Source organism: Pelmatolapia mariae, linkage group LG12 (assembly GCF_036321145.2).
Source record: "Pelmatolapia mariae isolate MD_Pm_ZW linkage group LG12, Pm_UMD_F_2, whole genome shotgun sequence".
Lineage (NCBI taxonomy): Eukaryota > Metazoa > Chordata > Actinopteri > Cichliformes > Cichlidae > Pelmatolapia > Pelmatolapia mariae.
In genome coordinates, this window is record NC_086237.1 from 24,606,367 (window position 1) to 24,624,202 (window position 17,836).

At 40.0% G+C, this 17,836-nt stretch overlaps 2 pseudogenes; both read left to right on the top strand.

Annotated features, from left to right (window-relative positions):
* The first annotated feature begins 413 nt into the window (after positions 1-413).
* Positions 414-1,747, top strand: LOC134638289 (beta-1,3-galactosyl-O-glycosyl-glycoprotein beta-1,6-N-acetylglucosaminyltransferase-like; annotated as a pseudogene).
* Positions 1,748-3,626: 1,879 nt separating this feature from the next.
* Positions 3,627-17,836, top strand: part of LOC134638290 (beta-1,3-galactosyl-O-glycosyl-glycoprotein beta-1,6-N-acetylglucosaminyltransferase 3-like) — a 36,933-nt pseudogene continuing 22,723 nt past the window's right edge.

Below are 17,836 nucleotides of genomic sequence, written 5' to 3' on the forward strand. Positions count from 1 at the left end.
CCTGCTGAAAATTAACTTCAACAGCAGGAGCCAACTGATCATCTTCTTTGTCACCACCCGCCAGCCAAACATCCTTAGGTACTCCATCTTCACTGCCGCGGACTGACTTTTCACCGTCCTGAGATGCTCCGTCTTCATCTCTGGGCTTCTGGCCCGCAGCCTGGAGGTTAAAAATGTGGATGGATTGATGAATGGATCAGAAATGCATGTATATAATATATGAAATTCCCTCCATATTTATAATAGAAATAGATTAGACTCATGTGTTCTTTTACACTGTTTTCAGGTCCATTTGCTGTGTGGAAACAGTGGCATTATGCATGGAGAGGAGAACTCTCTGGAAGATCAACTTATCTTTCAGAATAAAAGCATTTAATTTCTATTAGAAGTAGTATCCTGCTCAGATCCCTGATGAGTATTATATCAATGCAACCAAAGACTGCAGGTTTGTGCATTAAATCACAGGTTTCAGGTGCTTAGTAATGATTTAAATATATGGAATTTAAAAGCAACATTGCCTCTTCAAAATGTTGAATTTACAGTGAATTCAAGATAAGGAGGAAATATATAACTTTCCCATTAAGCGAGGAAGAAAAGGACTTTCCACTAGCTTACTCTATGGTTGTCCATCACAAGGTATGTATTTTCTATATTCAAAGTTTACTGAAAAGCTCAGCAGTAGGTGGAAAAAATGTTTAAATTACTAATTGATACATTCAATTCAATTCTTTTTATTCATAGGTTCACAGCTTTGAGCGACTACTGCGAGCTATCTATGCACCTCAAAATATTTATTGTGTCCATGTGGACACCGCCCTCAGTCTTTATTGCCATCAATGCCATTACTTCCTGTTTCCCAAATGTGTTCATGGTCAGCAAGGCTGTGAATGTGGTCTACGCTGGATGGACACGTGTACAGGCTGATCTTAACTGTATGGCTGATCTCTATAACACCAGTACGACATGGAAATACTTCATCAACCTCTGTGGTCAGGATTTCCCTCTAAAAACTAACTTGGAAATTGTGCAAGCTTTGCGTTCACTAAAAGGAGGTAACAGTTTGGAGTCGGAGGAAATGTCTCAAGGAAAGAAGGGAAGGGTGACAAATGTTCACAAAGTAATAGATGGACAAATGCAGGTACATATTTTGGATATTTTTTATAATGTATCATGTAGCTATTGATCAATTTACTTTGCTATTGTAAGAAAAGACATTATTTCAGACTTACTTACCATCATATTAATTCTTCAATTGTCGCAGCGAACAGGAAAAACAAAGGATCCAGCTCCCTTCAATCTGCCCATACTTTCAGGAAATGCCTACATTGTGGTCAACCGAGGTTACGTTCGCAGTGTGTTGGAAGACAAGCGAATACAGGCCCTCATTGAGTGGGCCAAAGACACCTACAGTCCTGATGAGTTTCTGTGGGCAACAATACAACGAATACCTGGTGTTCCTGGCTCAACATGGCCCAACCGTAAATTTGACATGACAGACATGAATGCAATTGCACGGATGGTGAAGTGGCATTGGCACGAGGGGTCAGAGGGTTCTCTGCAATCAGTATACCCAGAATGTAAAGGCCATCATGTCAGATCCATATGTGTGTATGGTGCTGGAGACCTGCAGTGGTTGATTGAACAGCATCACCTTTTCGCCAATAAGTTTGATGCAGACAGAGATCTCATTGCTATCTACTGCTTGGAGAAATATCTGAGACACAAGGCATTGATAGAGTTAGTTTAGGTGGAGAGTTAATTAATTATTATGAAAAACAATACTAATAGATAATAAAATTATAAACACATTCTTGGGTAGTGTTGGGTCATGATTGTCATAGGCTACGTTCACACTGCAGGCGAAAGCGCATCACATCCGATTTTTTTGACCCTATGTGACCCATATCCGATCATGGTATGACAGTGTGAACGGCACAAATCCGATATTTTCAAATCCGATCTGGGTCACTTTCGTATGTGGTACTGAATCCGATACATATCTGATGTTTTAGAAAGCGACTGCTGTTTGAATGGTCATGTCGCATTAAATCCGTCTTTTACGTCACTGACACAAGACAGACGCCAATGTCTTCTCGAGAAGCGCCCGAGAAGACATCGTGAACGCTTCCTGGCCATCCAGTGTAGATGTTAGTGAAACTGTTGGGAAGACAACGTGAACATTTTATTTGTACTGTATAATCTGCAGATTCTGACAGAAATCTGCAACTATCCTTTGAAGCACCGCTCCTCTCTAAAACAGCAATAAGGATAATTATTAGGTTATTTAAATTATTATGTAAATAACAAAATAACTTAAAGCAAAAATTGGGAAACGTAAAGTCCGAAGTCTTTATATTAAGGGCCATCAGTCAAACAATATTGTTTGCTCTGAGTCTAAACAGAGCGCGTTGTGTGTGACGTCTTCTTTTGCGCATGCGGGCAGCTTTGAGCGTTCACACTAGAGCGCGTTTGCTGTCACATTTTATTTGTAGTGTGAACAAGCAGACAAAAAAATCGGATTTGATCAAAAAATCGGAATTGAGCATTAAGACCTGCAGTGTGAATGTAGCCATAGATGTGTTATAAGTGTTGTGGAGATTTTAGGAATGTACAACAGTTTCTTCATGTCCTTTGCTTTAAATGTGGTGTCAGCGCTTTCCTGAGATGAGGATAAATGGGGTTGGCTGCCCATATCTCAGTCGGCTGCTGGCTCCTGGGGGTTGTTATTGTAATTTCTCACCCACATTATCAAGTACATTTTGTAACAAAGATACATACAAAAACACTTACACATACCACAAAAAGTTGTCGATTTGTGTATCTGTGCTTTTTCTTTTTTTTTTTCTGTTTCAGGTGCTGTATGTTTTTTTCCTTAAATGTGCAGCAGTTGACAATCCATCACACTTTTCATCCTTTTATATTTTTGTCTATTTTTTCCCCTGTTCCTTTCTTTTCCTTCTTTTTTGTCTCTCCTGCATGTCATCTTAAACATTGTCATATTACACATACACTGTAATAGCAGAAATAGCACTAATAGAAATTCATAAATAAAATACACACATGAACAAGAGGAGTCTATTGAGAATTTATAGACCTCACCTTGCAAAAGCCTATATGTTTGAAATTCAAATCATAATTTTGATTGCAAAAGCTGCCAGGCAAGACAGGTTTTAACAAAATCTGGGGGAAAACCGAGGCACTCAGGCCAGTTGAGAGAGTAATCTCTTCAGCGTGTCCTGGGTCTTCTCCTGGGCCTTCTTCCTGGGACATGCTGGAAAAACCTCACACTAGAGGCGCAGATCAGACATCCTTGTCAGGTGCTCAAACAACCTCAGCTGGCTCCTTTGGATGTGGAGGAATAGTGGCTCTACTACGAGCCATTCTAGGATGACTTAACTCCTCACCCTGTCTTGGGAGACAGGAAGAAGCCAGCTCCCCTTTGAAGTAAGCCAATTTCCAACATTTGTATCCGCAATCTCATTCTTTCAGTTTATGTCTGTGAAGGCTCTCAGTCATCCAGGTCATCGTAGTCTAAGGAGCTCGGAAAGGAAAGCGTCTGGACTTCTTTAACTTGCTTGAAGACGTTTCACCTCTCATCCGAGAAGCTTCTTCAGTTCTAGGGTCAAATGGTGGAAAGTCCCAGAACACAAGAAGTGGAATCCTTCACTGCTCACATTAATGCTGTGGATAAAAACATCAAGTTCACCAGGAAAGACACAAAGGATAACTGTTTGCCTTTCCTGGACTGCACTGTGCGCATTGAAGAGAATGGGAACCTCAACATTGAAGTTTACCGGAAGCCCACACACACGGACCAGTACCTCCTCTTTGACTCCCACCACCCCCTGTCATCCCCTATGTAGCCGGTGTATCAGAAAAACTCAGGAGAGTCTTCTCCAAGCACGACATCCCAGTATACTTTAGACCCAGCAACACACTCAGACAGAAACTGGTTCATCCCAAAGACAAAACTCCTAAACACAAACTTAACAATGTGGTGTATGCTGTACAGTGCAGCGAGGAATGCCCAGACCTCTACATTGGAGAGACCAAACAGCCACTTCACAAACGTATGGCACAACATAGAAGAGCCACCTCCACGGGACAAGACTCGGCGGTCCATCTGCATCTAAAGGACAAAGGTCACTCTTTCGAGGATGCCAATGTTGACATAACGCCCACTCACACCCTGGGTCATCTGACCTCAGGAAATCACATGATAGGGTGGGGCTAGGTTTCGCAATGAGCTCACCCGAAACCTTGGCTGATTGTGACCTACACCCATTTTCACACCTTGGCTCATGTGATTAGGTAGAGGATCATTAGGGAGTCCATTGTCCCCCCCGATGGGTTACTCCCACAGAGCTTAAATCTGGGACTCTCCACCATTTGACCCTAGAACTGAAGAAGCTTCTCGAATGAGGGGTGAAATGTCTTCAAGCAACTTAAAGAAGTCCAGACGTTTTTCTTTCCAAGCTCCTTAGACCATTCTTTCGGTTATTACCTAGAGCTCATGACCACAGGTGATGGTAGAAACATGGATCCACTGGTAAATCAAGAGTATCTATGAGGTAATAAGAGTATGCAGAAGTAATAATAAGAAGATGAATTGATAAAAATTACACACAATAAATAGATAAATAATAACATAATAAATATTCACATTAAAACAGTCTTGTATTTAGTGGTTTTTGAGTTCAGTGCTCAGTGTGGACATGCCTGTATGGCGAAAACTGTTCAGGAATCAATTGGTGTGACTTTTTATGGATCTTTATCACTTACCAGAAGATAAGAGTTCAAAAAGGTTGAAGGCCGGATGGAAAGGGTCTTTGAGGACATTACATGACTTCTACAAGTAGCGAGACGTGAAGATGTCACTCATGACTGGTAGGTGGGAGTTGGTGATGCCTTGTGCAGTTTCTAGAATTCGATGCACAGCCTTCCTGTCAGCTGCAGAACTTCTCCCATACCATACAAGGACACCCTGTCAGGACACTCTCAATGGTGCAGCGGTGGTAAGACACCAGCAGGGACTGTGAGAGGTTCATTAGCGTCTTTATAGCACTGTAAGGCATTCCGCCATTACAATGGTTCCTGTTTTGAAAGATCACTGTCCCAAGGACCACTTAATGCTTAAACACATTTTCGGTCAAAAATTACATATTATACCAGACATCTGTAGGTTTCTAGTAACGTTTTGACACTGTGGAAAATGAAATAGATTAGGATGCTTTTCTTTCAGGCTGCACCGGAATTATGCCCCACTCCTCTGTCAAAACTGCATCTCTACTATTGACCAAGCGCCCAAGCTATTGGGTTCTATGCTCCCATTTTTATTAACAGGAAGAGGTTATCCTTGTGTGGCAGTAGAAATAAAAATGGGTGGGCGGCATTATAGATGACTTTATATTTAATCATTTGTTATTATTGATCTCTGGCTCTCTTCCACAGCATGTTTTTTGCCTTGTCTTTCTCCCTTCACACCCAACTGGTGTGGTAGATGGCTCATCCCTGAGCTTGGTCCTGCCAGAGGTTTCTTCCTGTTAAAAGTGATTTCTTCCTTTCCACTGTGACGAAAGTTTTTACATTCAAATATAAAGCGCCTTTGTGATAGATTGATTATTTGTCGAAGTTCATAATGGAGTAAACAGTTGTGGTTAAAAGTTACTCAATTTATTATTCAATTTGTTTCAAATATGTAAATGTATAAACAAGGGTAAAAGAAGTCCCATCAAAGAGATGTAATGTAACACAAAACAGTTAAAAGAGTTCATGACTTTGTTCAACCGGATAACAATCCTTAATGTGACTACAACCTGTGTAAAATTCAATCTGTGATCTACTTGTCGAGCCTGGGGAATAATCCATGTGATTTAGTGATCATGATTGATTCGTTATGTCAGCCGTTGCCGGAAGGGGGAGCTCTGGCCACGATGCCTCATTCGCAATGAAGCTGCTGAAAGAGAAGCATCGTGTCTGAGCGTTGTCATTGACTTATCCCCTTTTCAGGTAATAATTGAGCAATTCTGCTTTTGAACTTTACAAATATGTATGTTGAGCTGTACTGACCGTGTTTCTAAATGTACCAAGAGGATACTAGGAATATTTAGATGATTTATGTTAACTGTGTTGTTAGGATAAGCTATAAGCAGCTAGCTAAGCTAAGCGCTCTGTTGGTGGCTAGCATGGAGCATTATCGTGCCAGACTGTGTATGAAGCATACAGCATTGTGTGCATTTTGCATTTGATCTGGCCAAAGAACATGTTTATTTTGTGTGAAGGGACAAAATGCCTATTAGTATTTTTATATGAATATTTGGTTTATTTTCTGTACATTTAAGTTTAATGATCTAAGTTTGTTTATTGATCCATAAGCTGTTTTTGTAAATTCTTACATTCAATTTAATCTGTAACTTAAAGGAAAGGAAAGAAAACAGTCTTGAGATATATTCTCTTACAACTAACAGAGACTGTACATCGTTGTTAAGATGTTTAATACTTTTGTATGTATGTTTATATTTCTGAATCATTCGCAATGAAGCTGCTGAAAGAGAAGCATCGTGTCTGAGCGTTGTCATTGACTTATCCCCTTTTCAGCCCCTTTTCAGGGTGTAACATTTTGGAGGCACCGCTGGGATGAATGTGATGAGGGCCCGCTGTCCCAGATAGACGCCCCAGTCATCATTCAACCCCTCACATCAAATACCACGGTGGGAGATACAGTGTGCTGGTTTCGACAGTTATGCAGAGGGACCTGCATGCAACCTGAGGTTAACTACTGGTGCCAGGGAAGCTGCACTGAGTCTTCTGCAAAGAGGTCTTACATCACACTGATCTTTTCCACAAACCACAGACTGAGATGGAGTCTTCAGGGCTAGAGGACCTGAAGTTAGAAGTTGCTGGTACATTGTATACAGTGACAAGAGACATTTTGATCGAAGTTTGTGATTTCCTAAATATTGCTGGTTCAAAACTTGAAAAGGTATCAGGTAAAAGTCGTTCCTCTCTCATTTCCTATATAATACAGCACTTAGAAAGAGAGGAGCTGGGTGAGCTTGAAGATGAGGGTATGTCAGAGCTACTGATTTTGAAAGATAAAATATTTGAGTTGCAACAGGCTGCTCAGTATGGTACATCGGGACACAAAACCCCAGATGCTAACCACACAGATGAGGTGCAGGAACAGGTTGGTGAGGCCTCAGAAGAAGCACAGCTGATAAAGGAAATAGAGACACTTCAGTTGGCTCTTGCATTATCACGACAGAACAAGGCAAAGCAACCTAGTACAGCCAAACTGTCGATGAGTGTGGGGGACAATAGTGCTAAACAAACCACTCCACCTTTTCTGACATTGCCGTGGGAGAGAGAATTCAAAATATCAGGTCAGATTGGTGAGCCCGACCAAAAGGATAAACTAACTTGTCTGCATGTACTTTATATTAATGAGATGAATATTGAGCACAAGACTGTGCTTATTAGGTGCTAATAGTTTGATGTAAAAGTGTCGCAGACAGTATGAAAAAATGAAGCCAGAGAGAGAAAGTGCAAGTTGTCCAAGGTGGAGTAATAAGCGAGCAAATAGTTGAGGAATGAAGAGCTGACAAGCATGGGTATTTTGCGTGAATAAAAGGTAATAAGAGAGATGTAGAGCGGGCGGAGGAGTTGTGGAGAGCAGGAAAAAGGAAAAAGGAGACGCAACTTGGCGTCTCCCGCCCCCCAAGCAGGGCCGTGGCGGCGAGTCCGTGAGGGAGTCGAACTCGGGGCGCTTTGCTCCGGAGCGCTCCGTCACACGTCTTACGCCAAACAACCGCCCGCGGAAAGCAGGACAAAAAAGGACATTTATCTTTTGTTGTTCAACACTTGTTTTTTGGGCGGGCTCTCTAAATTACCTATTAACTTTCTTCTGCAATAGTCTTCCACACAAATTACACATGGAAACCCAGATATTTTTCCATTGCCTTTCACTAAATGCCACTGCCAATGTTGGACGGCTTACCAAGCCAAAGCCTTCCTGCTACCCGGAATCCCTGCTCGGAAACCTGTCTGTGACCCAGCATTTTGAGTTCATTATATATTGTGTATTTCTGTTTTTAGTATGGGAATATGTTAAGTTCTTGTTTTTGCATTATTAGTTAAAACTTGAGTCTTTGTGTTTTGTCATTTATTGTTCATCATTTATTGTTCATCATTCATCTAGCTCTCTTAAACCCCTAAGTTGTTCAGCCTTAGTTCTGTTTATTGGATCTCCTCATTTGCCCTTCCCCTGGATCTTAGTCTCATTTGCCCTTTGTGTTCCACGTCTCATGTTGTCCAGCCCATGTTGTTTGGTCTGTCTCATCATGTTTCCTGTTTTATTTTGTAAGAGTCCTCTGTTCTTTGTTCATTGCATTTAGTTTCACTTCCCCTGTCCTGTCATTAGGTTATGTGTGTCAGCTGTGCTCCCATGTGTGGCCACTTCCCTTCATCATCGCCTATGTGTATTTAGTCTCCGTGTTTCATTCAGTCTGGGTCGCGTTGTCTGTGTAACCTTCCCAGTTATGTCTCGTCATAGTCGTCACAGTTCTCATAGTCACAGTCATAGAATTAAGTCTCAAAGTTTCATAGCTTTATCACAGTTTCATGGGTTTTTCTTAGTCTGTTTTTCAGTTTAGTTGTCTTGCCTGCACTCGTCTTAGCTTTTGTTTTTGCCTTCTGTTATCAGCCATAATAAAGGCTCGCTTTTTGTCAAGTCCAGTTTTGTGTCCTCAGCTCTGTCTGCTCTTGGGTCCTCTACTCACTTCACACGGTCTGCCCCGGCAGTCTGTGACACAGGGTTGGAAATCAAGTCATCTGGAGCCACAAACAACATTCCTATAAGAAGGCAGAAGCCGCAATGAGTTTTTGGTAGTGACTTTTATATATGCTTTATTTATCTAGTTCCAAAATGTGGTTGACATTAAAAATGTGTGTTGTTTTTTTTAAGAGTAATGTGGGCAAAAGGACAGCAGATCTTGCAAGAAATCTAAGAGTAGTTGTGTAAAGATGAGCCATGACAACAAGGAGGTCCCATAAATCGGGCTGGGCTGTTTGTCCCTCTGTGGGGTGGTCTTGCTGCAAGCAAAAGCTCGCCGGACCTCCTCTCAGCGTCCCGCTCTATCTGCCATTCCCGAGCAGAGATAATCAAGTTTCTCCGTGACTGCAGCTGCCAGTCAAAGCTGTAAAGATGAGGTTTTAGCCCAATTGAACAGCCTCGTGTTCAATTTTCCCTCTAATTTTTCATGTGTCTGAGCGAACGCACAAACTCCCTGAGCGGTCCCTTGGACCACTGTGAGCAACAGCAGACGTGTGCACTGTGGTCACGCCAGCATCGAATCCATCCAAGTTACATGGTTTATTAAAATAATCAAATTACAGCATTTACATTTATGTTAGACTACTTTTAATTAACTGCTTTAGCTCACTTACAATGAAAATTTAAAAAAATACTGTTCATGACCTGTGTAGTATGTTAACACTATTGGAAGTAAAATAACTTGAACTCCAATTTTGAAAACAAAACTTTCTTTCTTTCTTTTTTTTTTTTTTTTTAAATATATATAAAGCTCTGACTTATACTCATAATACGAGTCTGTGGTCTGGGAGAGAGTCCTGTAACTCTGTCTGCAAAATACAGTATATAATGAACAATGTTGGGTAAATAATTATATATATAATTATGCATAACTTAGTTACTTCTTCAAAAAAAGTAACTGAGTTTTGCAAACAACAAAGTTTTTTGTAGCTGTTTACCTAAAAATGCAGCCAAGTCGGTTTTTTTAAATAAACATTTCAAACTATTTGCAGAACAATCAGCTGTTATGTATCAAATCTGATGCCACACAAATTATTTGTGCCACTCCAAAAAATAATTTCTGTCCACTATGAGATAAAGGAGAACAACAGCCTGATACCTGCAGGCCTGACAACAGGAGATGTATCACTCCTGTAACACCTGTAACATTCAGCAGTCGCCTCATTGTTCTGACACACACAACAAAACTATTGACTACACTACACACTAACTACACAAGATTTGCGCTAAACAACTCTTAAAACTTCCCCCTTCCTAAACAATTAAATGCCACGTTGCCATATCATTTTTTTGATTGGTCGATATGGTACATTTTTCCACCAATAGGGAAGGCTGGGGGTGTTTTTGTTTTTGCTCACAGGCGGAGAGTGCTTTCGAGCGTTTTCCTTATAAAACGCCGTTTTTTACCGTTTCTTCCCGCAGTAAATATAAACAACGACAGTATTCAGGAAGAAAACCAAACATTGCAGATATTTTTATCATAACTCTGGTTTTACGTGGCCTATCAACACAATTTAAAAACTGGTATAAAGTCCACACTTTTTCCGTCAGTTGTTCCGTCTGTCCTGCTCACATCTCCAATGGTTGTACACGTTGTCATTAACGTGGCTTCAGTCCACATCAGCCACGCCGCTTTGCTAGCTGAAACACCGGTGTCTGCACATAAGGACGCTGTCATAGCCTGTCAACCACGCTGATTAGCTGCGTATATACGAATGTGAATCGCATCATTGGCTGGACTATGGGATAAGGTGGCATCGTTCTAATCCCATACGGGAGCAGCCAGTCACTTACTGACTAACACTGCAAAACAGAATTGTTAAAGTTTTAATTTTAATTTCAATTCAGGTTAGATTTTTTTTTTTTTTTTTTTTGTGCGCAACGCAGATTTTCTGTGCGCAGAGACCGTGCCAGCAGTGCGCAATTGCGCATGTGCGCAGTTTAGAGGGAACATTGCTCGTGTTATATGATGCAAAATACATCCTGAAATTATGATTATAGAGCAAGCCAAGTAGAAGCAACTAAAAAAATGCAGATAAAAACAAGCTATTCAGGTTAACTTATTTTAAAAAAAGCTTCAGTGTCTGCATGTACTTTATATTAATGAGATGAATATTGAGCACAAGACTGTGCTTATTAGGTGCTAATAGTTTGATGTAAAAGTGTCACAGACAGTATGAAAAAATGAAGCCAGAGAGAGAAAGTGCAAGTTGTCCAAGGTGGAGTAATAAGCGAGCAAATAGTTGAGGAATGAAGAGCTGACAAGCATGGGTATTTTGCATGAATAAAAGGTAATAAGAGAGATGTAGAGCGGGCGGAGGAGTTGTGGAGAGCAGGAAAAAGGAGACGCGACTTGGCGTCTCCCGCCCCCCAAGCAGGGCCGTGGGAGCGAGTCCGTGAGGGAGTCAAACTCGGGGCGCTCTGCTCTGGAGCGCTCCGTCACACGTCTTACGCCAAACGGCCTGCACGGAAAGCAGGAAAAAAAAGGACATTTATCTCTTGTTCTTCAAAGGGTGTAACACCTTGAGGTGACTGTTGTTATTTGCTGCTTTATAAATACATTTAATCGAATTGATTAAATTCAGTAAATGTATTTGTGTAATAAAAATTTTTTTTACGCTATTAACGCATCTGGAGTGCAGAATGACTCAAAATCCCTGAAATGCTTCTGTCAGCGCATTTCAGACAGTTTGTCCAAGTAGAGTTACCTTCGCAAATGGGCAGTAGATCTGGTAGTGACAGGCAGCTGAACCAATCAATTCAATTTGGAAGATGATAAACGCACATTTGCCCTCTCGATGGGATGAGTTTCTTTGTGAATTTCACATTCCCGTGGCAGCATATTCGGTGCTTGCTCGGAAGTTTAGGGGTTTTTTCGCTGTAAAAAGAAGTTTTCTTCCCACGTAGTGAACAGCAGATGCTACTGTTTTTGTCACTTTTTACGGAATCAAAAGTCGTGTCCAAATTCATGGGCTGCATCCAATGTTCCCTCTAAGCTGCGCACGTGCGCAATTGCGCACTGCTGGCACGGTCTCTGCGCACAGAAAATCTGCGTTGCGCACAAAAAAAAAATCTAACCTGAATTGAAATTAAAATTAAAACTTTAACAATTCTGTTTTGCAGTGTTAGTCAGTAAGTGACTGGCTGCTCCAGTACGGGATTAGAACGATGCCACCTTATCCCATAGTTCGGTCAATAACGCGATTCACATTCGTATACGCAGCCAATCAACGTCTTTGACAGGCTATGACAGCGTCCTTATGTGCAGACACCGGTGTTTTAGCTGGCAAAGCGGCGTGGCTGATGTGGAGTGAAGCCACGTTAATGACAACGTGTACAACCATTGGAGATGTGAGCAGGACAGACGGAACAATTGACGGAAAAGGTGTGGACTTTATACCAGTTTTTAAATTGTGTGAAACCAGAGTTGTGATTAAAAAAATATGCAATGTTTGGTTTCCTTCCTGAATACTATCGTTGTTTATATTTACTGCCGGAAGAAACGGTAAAAACGGCGTTTTATAATGAAAACGCTCGAAAGCACTCTCCGCCTGTGAGGCTATGACAGCAAGCGACAGAGAGATTTGAGACGTTTAGCACAAATCTTGTGTAGTTAGTGTGTAGTGTAGTCAATAGCTTTGTTGTGTGTGTCAGAACAATGAGGCGACTACTGAATGTTACAGGTGTTACAGGAGTGATACATCTCCTGTTGTCAGGCCTGCAGGTATCAGGCTGTTGTTCTCCTTTATCTCATAGTGGACAGAAATTATTTTTTGGAGTGGCACAAATAATTTGTGTGGCATCAAATTTGATGCAGAACAGCTGATTGTTCTGTAAATAGTTTGAAATGTTTATTTAAAAATGCCTTGGGTGCATTTAAAAAAATAGCTACAAAAAACTTTGTTTGCCAAACTGAGTTACTTTTTTGAGGAGTAACTATATAATTAATTGCCCAGCATTGGTCATTATATACTATATTTTGCAGACAGAGAGTTACAGGACTTTCTCCCAGACCACAGACTCATACTCATAATACAAGTCAGAACTTTATAAAAAAAAAGAAAAAAAAAGAAAAGAAAGAAAGTTGTGTTTTCAAAATTGGAGTTCACGTTATTTTTACTTCCAATAGTGTTAACATACTACACAGGCCAATGGCTAGATTTTTTTTTTTTCATTGTAAGTGGGCTAAAGCAGTTAATTAAAAGTAGTCTAACATAAATGTAAATGCTGTAATTTGATTATTTTAATAAACCATGTAACTTGGATGGATTCGATGCTGGCGTGACCACAGTGCACACGTCTGCTGTTGCTCACAGTGGTCCAAGGGATCGCTCAGGGAGTTTGTGTGTTCGCTCAGACACATGAAAAATTAGAGGGAACATTGGCTGCATCCTCCTGAGGACCCGGCCTTCGCGGTCTACGTGGGTTCAGGTCCTCAGAAGGTCGGGTAGGCCAGAAGTAAACAGCTGTGAATAGTAAAACCTTACTTTACTCGTTACTTGAAAAAAGTAATTGGCGTTACTGCCCATCTCTGGTGACAAACCACTCACGGAGCATCAGGGGCTCAGTAAGTCTACCTCGGACATATTGACTGACACAGTTGCCAAGTGGATTGCAACAAACTGCAGACCTGTTAATATCGTTGAGAACACGCGCTTCACATAGCTTTGGTTCCTCGTTTCAAGGACTTGAAGTGCCTCCCCATGCGTGACAGAGAAAGTGGATAAATGTTTACAGAGTTTTTTGTTAACATGAATGTTCAAGAAGTTCAATAAAAATGTTAAGTGCGTATATTCTCCCATTTTCTGTTTGCTCATGCAAAATGACATGCGATTAATATAGAATAAAAATGAATGATATTTAATCATGATTAATCAAAATTAATCCACAGTAACCCTGTGATGAATCTTTTTTAAAAGTTATAATTCACAGGAGAGAACCTGTGCTAAAACATTGAAGAAAACTATTCAAATTCTCTTTGAATTTAAGCACATATTCTTTGTGTTTATTCTCCATTTACTTCATTTGTATTGCATAAATGTCAGTTACAAGTTAAATATAAAGTTGAAAAAGTGTAATTGCAGCCAGGCTATTGATCAGGTAATTACGATTAATGACAGAAAATTGTGAGATTAATTAGTTAATTTTATTTAATCTATTGACAGTACTAATTTAAATATATTGGCACAATACCATTATTAATCTAGCATGGCATAGGGTAATTTTTTATCATATCTAATAATTTGCACCTCCTACTTGAACACAAACTCATTTTAGCTTTGAACCTGAAAAATGTATTTATTTTAGTTTAGTTTTGGGGTAGGATCATGTGCTCTGGGCAAAATACACAGAGAACCTACAGAGAAATATATTGTGGAAACAGCAGGTTGGGTGAATGATTCTATTTTCGATTAAACAATATAAAATAAAAATATAAAGCCAAACCTACCTCATTGAATGAATCTTACCAAAAATACTCAGAACTCTGTGCCCACGTGGCTTGCATAGATAAAAATAGTGGGAAGAAAACATGTCTTTTTAACAGGAAGAAATTTCTGAGAAGAGGTGGTGGTAGAACATTCCAGGGAGAAATGCTCCTGCTAAATAAGTTAAAGCAGCCAGCAAATTCTTTTATATGTAATTAATACCAATTTCCTTTAATATCACACATTGTTTTCTTTTATTGATCATTGTAATTATTTGTAAATTAATAGAAAAATTAGAGAAAATAGTGTTTGAGAGGAACAGATTTTTAATGGACTAAGTAATTTTACATATTTTACAACACATGAGTACCATGCAAGCCACAAATAAACAAACATGTACAATAAATAAAGCGATATGGCCTAACTTGCACAGTGGACACTTTCTACAAAGTATCTCATTAAATAATATACACGGTATTTCCTCACCAGCACCCAAGAATATCTATCTCACACACACACACACAAATAGAAATGTACTGTACCAGCACAGTGCTCTGCTTTTGGGTGTGTGTGCGTGTGTCAGAGTAATTTCAAACTAAAAGCATGCAACACACAACTTCTGCTACAGAACAGCTCTTGTACTCTATTCTCACAGTGACACAAAGGGTGAAAGCCTTGTAAACATTTCATATCAACATTTCAAAGATTGACTGAGGTGCTAAATGAGATGTTGACATAATGTCAATCCTTGCTTTAAAAGGAGTGGCCCAGACCTTTGAAAACCATTTCAAATCGGGTTGGCTGTTCTATTTCCTGTCAGTGTGGACAGAAGGGATTTATGTGTGCAAACAAAAATGTTAGCAAACAGACGGGATTTTGAAGCATTAATTGAAATAACATGCAGAATTCATGTTTTCTACTCATTTTAGGACTACATGTATAAAGACAAATACTTCATGTATACTGAATGTTGATTAGTAAGTGGCATCCCGTGCCAGATCGCAGATCCAGTGTCTAACACAGACTGCTGCGTTAGCTTCGTTTTACCTACTGTGACATAATTTAATTTGAAAATACTTCAATAAATGTCTTTAAACTAAATTACATCTCCTGTAAGCTTACTGTGCCTTCGCCTCATTTTGTGGCTTTTTTAGATGGGATGCTAGTACTACTCAAAAACATCACTGTGGCTTTTGAAAATACGCTACTATAATAACCCAGAGTTAATTATCAATACATGATTGCTGTTAATACATGTATGTTACAAGCCAATAACAAGTACCCTTAAAGGCAATCTATAATATAAGTTGCATGGTAAAAAAACAAAAAAAAGTTGAAGTAGAAGAAAACAACCGGGGAACATAATCAAGTGCTGAGAGTACTGTATTATAGTATAAAGCATTTCCCTTCAGCACACCACAGTACAGTCTCTGCACCACAACCACAGTATTACTGTATATTCGGCACCCTCAGATCTGAATTAGATTTTTCCTGATGTATTGTACCACAGCATCATCCTCTCTGAGTTACATGTTGTTGTAACAGCTCAGCATGTGTCATACTACAGGCTGGCTTCAAATTCAGAGATGCTGTGCTCAAGTACAGCATAACACGTGGAGGAGAAGAAGGGCAGCAGCCAATTATCTCGTCACACAGCAGAGTTCCCTTTGTTGACTCTAAAGGGACAGATAAGAAGGAAAAGATATGACTGCAACATATCCACTTTACAGTAAAACATTTACAGGGCGATCGTGGCTCAAGAGTTGGCAGTTCGTCTTTTAATTGGAAGGTTGCCGGTTGGAGCCCCGGCTCGGACAGTTTCGGTCGTTGTGTCCTTGGGCAAGACACTTCACCTACCGCCTACTGGTGATGGCCAGAGGGGCCGATGGCGCAATATGGCAGCCTTGCTTCTGTCAGTCTGCCCCAGGGCAGCTGTGGCTACAACTGTAGCTTGCCTCCACCAGTGTGTGAATGTGAGAGTGAATGAATAGTGGAATTGTAAAGTGCTTTGAGGGTCTCGAAAAGCGTTATAAAAATGCAATCCATTATTATTATTATTATTAATAAAATAATAGCACAAAAACTACATCCAACTTCCATGTCACAGGTCAGTAGTGTAGAGACGTACTACCTCAGACTAACCAGAGGTGGGAGGAACAGTTTATCTCTGAGAAAATGTGGTGTTTTAAAAAATTCACCACCCCAAAATTGCAGATTTTGCAAAAACTAGGTTTTATAACACAGGTCAGAAACAACCATGATATTTAATCAAAATACAGAAGCCTAACCCGTTGTGTTTGGATGTTCTACCACATTTCTACCATACTTGAGCTTCTGAATATACTAGAATTGGAATATTTCAATAAATTTCCCCTTGTTTGTCTCTAACAGTAGTTAGAGACAAACAAGTAGTTAGAGACAGTAGTTAGAGACAAATCAGTACTTTCTCAAAAGGACCTGAGCAGGTTTAGAAGCTAACAGCCTAGTTGATCATTCTGGGAAGGATCTGCAAGACTGGCTCTGCTATTACAGAGGAACTACTTCTCAAGAGTGTTGGCATCCTGTTTGACTGGAATGTTTGTGAATGGAGTGAACTGGGGTGGGGTTTTTTCAAACATTTCCTGTTAAACGGGAGCAGCAGAGTACTTACCACTTACTCTGCTGCTGTGTCCTGCAGTTCTGTGTCCAGTCTGGTTTAGCATTAGGTTGAAAGTCAGAAAGCAAAAGTAAGTGAGGGATGTTAACTGAGCAACTATACTGTCAGTAGACATGCAAAAGCTGGGGATCAGTAGCCTATATTGATACTTGCACTGACAAATGAATTGATGAAAAGAAAAACAAGCACTGGTGCTCAAAGGTGAGAGTATTCAAGCAATGTACTGCAATGCATGGGGTGTAACAGTTTGCCTCAAATGAGTCAATATTTCACTCATCAAAATGCTTTTTTAAATGTGCCTTTGTATTGGATAAGAAGACAGTCAAAGGATAGTCAAAGGTTAGTCCCAGCATGTGAAAATTAATGAAGGATTTTCAGGGAGAATTAGACATAACCAACTCATAGAAAGAGGCAGATTAAGTGGTTTACCTCGTGCATGCAAATTTGTTCAAACTCCTCTCCTGGTCATACCTTTGGGCAGAAAAATTTGTAAACATGCCTAAAGCACTTAAGATGACAATCTGCACTGGTTGGTTTCAATTTTTAAGGAAATTTAGAGAGTTTCCTGAGTAGATTTGCAAAAAACAGTTTGTCTCCGAAGTGCAATTACAGAAGTAAGAAAAACTAAAAAAAAAAAAAACTAGCTTTGCCCAGCTCCAGTCACTGTTAAAAGGGAGATGGACACACCCTCAAAACATAAAGAAATAAACTCAGCTTTCAGCGCCATCCAACTACGACCACAAGATGGCAGCAATGTAAAGGATGGATCCACATGTTAATTGACGGGAGGAGATTTATGACAGCGCTGTCTGAGAAGAAAGGAAAGAGATCGCTTTACTTTAAGGTCAATGATAAGACAGTTAAATGTCAGTGAAAGGTTAAAAAGCATAAGATAATTAATGAAGGCTTTTCAGAGAGATTTAG